At 42.1% G+C, this 5578-nt stretch overlaps 1 long non-coding RNA gene across 2 annotated transcripts in view; it reads left to right on the top strand.

The window, feature by feature from the left end:
• The window catches only part of LOC125617633, a 27911-nt gene extending 22900 nt beyond the window's left edge, over positions 1 to 5011 (top strand). For both annotated transcript variants that reach the window (XR_007348716.1, XR_007348717.1), the window contains exon 3: positions 4516 to 5011. This is a non-coding gene — a long non-coding RNA (uncharacterized LOC125617633). The remainder of the gene's footprint in view (positions 1 to 4515) is intronic.
• The last annotated feature ends 567 nt before the right edge of the window (positions 5012 to 5578 follow it).

The raw sequence follows: 5578 nt of genomic DNA, 5'->3' as shown, positions 1-5578 counted from the left end.
TTTTTTTTTTTTTTTTTTTTTTTTTTTTTTTTTTTTGTACCCAGGGGTTCAATCCCTGATACCAAAATCAGGATGAACCGCTAAGCCACATCCTCATCCTCAGCCCTTTTTAATTTTTTTTGTTTTGAGACAGGGTCTATCACTAAGTTGCTGAGGTTGGCCTCAAATTTGTGATCCTCCGGTCTCAGCCTCCTATGGGATTTTAAGCATGTGCCACAGCATCATCCAAGAATAACTATCTTGAGATTACCAAAGCAAAATGTTCCTAAAAACAGCCAGAGGAAAAACACTCTACTTAAAACAGAAAGGTACTTCAAAGAAAAATGATTTCTCAACAGCAACAATGAAGATAAAGACAAAAAACAAAATCTAAATTTTACATTCAAAAAATAACAGTTAAACTACATATCTTTTTTTTAAAAAAAAAAATCAAGTGTGAACATGACCTAGCAATGAAATTTTGGAGCATCTATCCTAGAGCATCATGTGAATGTTCTGTCATGCACGGGAACCCAGACTGTTAACTCACACACCTTCTTCAGAGTGTGAGTGGTTAAACTTGTGCACATCCAGGCCACAGGATGCTGCTGAGCAACAAGAAGAAATGCAGCATTGTTACACACAAAAGCCCGGATGACTCTCCAGAGAAACGTGCCGAGTAGAAAAAGGCAACCGTGAAAAGTTACATATTTCATGGTTTCGTTTATATAATGTTGTTGAAATGAGAAAATCATGGAAACAAAAGGAAAAACAGATTAGTGTCTGGCCATTAGGGTTTAAGGAGGGAGGGAGAATGGGGCAGGGTTTCTATAAAAAGTAGCACAGGAAGAACTCGGGCAGTGGTCCAGTTAAGTATCTTCACCGGGTGTTGCTCAAAGCGATACATGTGACGGGAGAGAGGGAGATGAATGTAGGTGTGAGGAGAAATCTGAATGAATTCTGGTCTGTACCAATGCCCATTTCTGATGCTGATACTGTACTATACCTGGCAAGATGTTCCCCTTGGGGAAGGCTGAGGGTCGGGGTGAACAGACCCACATCTTTGCAACTTTCTGCAAATCCATAATTGTTTAAAAAACTTAAAAATAGCATTGAAAAAAAATCAAAAGTGGACTGAGTTATGTCTAAAATAGGAAAAAAAATTTACCCCCAGGAAGAAATTTATCCTCACTGAAGGAACTCCTAGTGAATATATTTAAAGAAAAATGAAAATTATCTCATAGAAAAGAGCAACTTTGAACAAAGAAAGTGACATACATGTAGATAAATTTTAGTAAAGATTGACTAAAATAAAAACAGTATCTAATTTTGAGTGGTATCAAAAGGTAGACACAAAACACTTTAATAGCATGCAGGATGGAAAGGGTTTATTCAAAAGAAAATATGTCAAGGTGCACATGACTCAGGAAAAGCTAGAGATACTGTTTGAGACCTTCTTAGCTCTGTGATTCATGTTAACATTTAGAGAGTAACCACCAGAAAAAAAACACAGATCAAAAAAAGACAGAAAAAAAGAAGGAAAGAAAGAATAAAAAGAACAAAATAAGTTGGTAGAAATAAATTCAAAAACTCACAATCATAATAAATATAAATGGAATAAACTATGTAGCTAAAGATTAGTGATATCACGACAGATTATTATAGAAACAAAACCAAAAACTAGGAAAATAAATTCTAGTTATGTTCTCTTTATAGAAATGTCCACTGAAACATAAAGACACAGGAAGTTGGAAAATAAAAGAAAAAAAAACAAGCAAAATAAAACTGGTCCAGTCATATTAATATCAGACAATAGGAAAAAAATTTTTTTTGACCAGGGATTGAACCCAGGGGTGCTAAACCACTGAGCCACATCCTCAACACCCCCCACCTTTTTAAAAAATTTTTTTGTTTTGGAGACAGGGTCTCACAAAGTTGCTTAGGGCCTTGCTGAGTTGTCGAGGCTGGCTTTAAAGTGGCAACCCTTCTGCCTTAGCCTCTCAAGCCACTGGGATCACAGGCATGTGCCACCAGGCTTGGTTCAGACAATAGAAATTTTAAGGTGAAACTTAAAACATTCAGTATTGTTTGTATTTGTGAAAAACTTGAAACAAACTAAATAGTCACCACCAAGAAGATAAATAAGTATTGATTATGTACATGTATATGTGTATGCATATATATACATACCCATGTATACACAAACACACACATATGTCTGTATGTATATGCACATATATAATCAAGATACGTACAATGTAGGAAGCCACCCATTCTAGGGCATTCTGTCACAGCAGCCCAGCCTTGGGCCATTCATGCCCACCTCCACAGATGAAACCATTAAACCTTATGAAATAATCTATGAATATATACATAATTTTTTTTTAACGAGGGAGAAGAGGTATACACCTGACCGTGACAGTTCTGTGTCCCATGTTACCTCTAAATGACAAAGAAACTTCTGTGGAGCCCACTGTGCTTGTGTACTGTGGTGTTCCCCAGCCGTCCCTGGTCAAGACCTTTGTGCACAGAGCAGTCATTCACATTCACTGACGCTGCCTGACGTGGCGGTGGCTACACAGAAAGCTGGAATGTTTAAGGCAAATGTGAAAGCAAGGATGTAAATCTGATTGCTGTCAAAGGAAACAGAACTTTGGTTCCCAGGGCCAGGAGAAGTGATCTGTCCCTAGTGGGGCAGCCAGGACCTTCTCCCCTGGTCCCACTTGTCACCAGCCCTCCTGTCATCAGAAGCAGGAAGCAGCGCTGTCGTAGGGGCTGGTGGCAGAGCTTGACCGTGCGCATCAGATCTTTCAGGATGATCCCTTTCCTGTAGCTAATTCCGCCTACTCCACCTTAAACGTCAGCTGTGCACCACAGTTAGAAGCACAGAGGAGGGTGAACGGGGGAGCTGAGATGAACGATGACCTTATCGGTTGATTCTTTGGCTGTTACTGTCAGACATTTAAGTGGAGAAGGCTCAGAAGGTCTGGCCCCATCCCTTCTCCATACCCATTCTCTACTCTAGAAAATCACTATGGAAATTCCTATAGTCCTATATGGGAGTTTGTTTGGCAGCGTAGATTCTATAAGGGATCCTCCCCAAACCCTGTCTTTAGGGAATTATTAAGGAATTGCTTTATTTAACCAATAGCCTTCTGGACAGAGACACCTCACACGTAACCAGTACAAAGCAGAATTCGTTTCTTTCCTTCCTCCCTCCCTCTTTTCTGCTCTTTGGTTTCTGTGAAGGCTCCCACCATAGGCTCTGCCTCAAATCTGGCTGACCTGACCGCCATCCTTCCTGCCCTCCTACCCACTCCTAATCCAGGGCCAAGGGCCAAACTACTCTCACGCTGTCTCTCCCACCAAATTCCTCCTCCCCTGCTTAATTCTCTAGTCTTTCTTGTGAACTATTACAAAAGCATCTTCAGTTGCTTCTCTGTCCTGGTGCCATGTGACCAAATACTATACGACTGAAGAGTGACATCCTGATTACATGTCATCCCTTGTCAAATCCCTCAGTGTCTGCCATTACTCACAGGATAAAGTCAGAGACATGAATAGGCCGCTACAGTCTGGCCCTACCAATTGCTCCAACCCCTCTCCTAACCGTTCATTGATGACTTCAAATACATGGCCACAGAACCAAGCTGCTTGCAACGGTACCAGCCTGACCTGGTCTTTGTTCACAGCAGACCTGCTCCTCACCCTCTGGGCTTTCAAGACATGGTTCAGGCCTCCTCCCCTCCAAGATGCTTTCAGGTTTGGAAGCATCTCTGTCCCATAGCATGGAAGGGGATGTGCCTGTGGCTTGTGCAGGGTTCTTCCCCAGCCTCTGCCATAATGAATTGAAACAATCTATTTAAATGATTTTCCATAGCGTATGCTCCTTTTCACCTTGTCCTATCCAGCAATAGCAGGACTAGGAAGCATAACGGATTTTGAATCCATGTATGTGCAGCACTTTTGGGCCTTTACACATATGCTTTATTTACTTAACGCGTTAATCACCTGCTAAGCAGGTTCTTCCATTGGGAGCCTGGGAAGGAATCGGGCAGGAAGGCAAATGGTTCCCAGCCGCCTTCTGCATGCAAGAAGATCCCAATGCCTCTCCCATTTCAGAATCTCAAAGCAAGTTGAGGTGGAGAAGGGAAGAAAACAGTCGAAATGAAAATGGTTAAGTTAATTAATTGCAAGCTCGCTTGTAGGACCAGCACGTTTATTTAATCAGTTGCCTAGTAACCCTGCCTGTGTACGATGTGAATCTGATCTGCGTGCCTCGGGAACAAATGATGGGCCATTCTTTCTCCCAGCCACCCTCGCTCCCAGCCCGCTCTCATGTGCTCTGGGGTTTGGAAAGCCTGAATTCCCCCCATGCCCACTATCAGGAGGTTGTGAGGTGGAAACAAATGCGTGTCTTCTTCCTCTTGTCCTCTCTGTCTCTTTCCACAGCCGAGGGAAGGTCAGCCTGGACACGGGCTTTCAGCTGATGCATGCTAAGACAAGAAAAATGACCCACATCCTTTGCCTTTACAGAATGGTCTGCACACCAGGCGCTGAGAAGAGACACTTGGCTCTCAAAACGGTTATCATGTATGGACCCACATCAATAAACAAGAAATGTGTCCACAAAACACTGCAGGCCAGGTCCTCTGCCGGTGGCAGAATGCAGAGGGGAAAATGAAGAGGGGACTTCAGGCTGCTGGTGTTGTGTCGCATGAGCTTTTGCGGTGACCTTAAACAGGGGGCAAGAATAGATGATGAGTTTAATTACGTAAGACCAGCTCAAGATAAACCGTGCAGTTTTGTTTCCTCCTTGAAAAGAAGAAAAAAAAAAACTCAGACTGTAACAGGCAACTGAACACTGAGCACCCCTTTGGTGCAGGATTTATTGGAGGATTTGATGACAAGATTTGCTTGTAGATTTCCACCTCCCTTATGTTATTTTCCTAGCTGGTCGTTTCGAACACCCCTCCCCCATCTTTATCCCCAACCATCCTGTTCTGAAGCCAAATAAAAAGGAAACATCAATGAAATAAAGACCCGTGTTTCTGCTTTGACACGCCGTGACCACAGTTTTATACTATTATGAGGTGGGGTGTCTTTTTTTCCTTCTTCTCTATTCGTCAGTCTCTGTGGATAAAAGACTCCATCTTCCATAAAGAATTCCCACCAGAAATCTTTATAAACCCTCCATCAGAGAGACATTCAGCCGTCGTGCTGTGCAAAAGCTAATCTAATTAAGACAGGATCTGCTAAATTTAATAGCCTGCTATGAATTTTTACAGACATCTGGTAGCTGGGAGTTGGAACAGCTCTAACAGAAAATTCACATTGTCCAGATGACCAATATCAGGGTCAAATATTTTCTTTCTTTGGGGAATTGATATTGTCTTGGTATAGATGCTATTTCCAAACCATGATATCCTACAGGTAAATGCTCTGGAAAGAAGATTAAGGATGGAAACTCCTACATCTCAGCTCTCCATCTGCCTAGCAAAAGCGATGACATTTCCATTGTTTCATGGATGAATTTGACAACACACACAGAGGGCTGGCTTCATGGGTATGCACCCTGAATTGTTGCACCTTATACTAA

The sequence above is a fragment of the Marmota marmota genome, unplaced genomic scaffold (genome assembly GCF_001458135.2).
Source record: "Marmota marmota marmota unplaced genomic scaffold, marMar, whole genome shotgun sequence".
NCBI lineage: Eukaryota > Metazoa > Chordata > Mammalia > Rodentia > Sciuridae > Marmota > Marmota marmota.
This window is presented reverse-complemented; position numbering and strand designations above follow the sequence as displayed.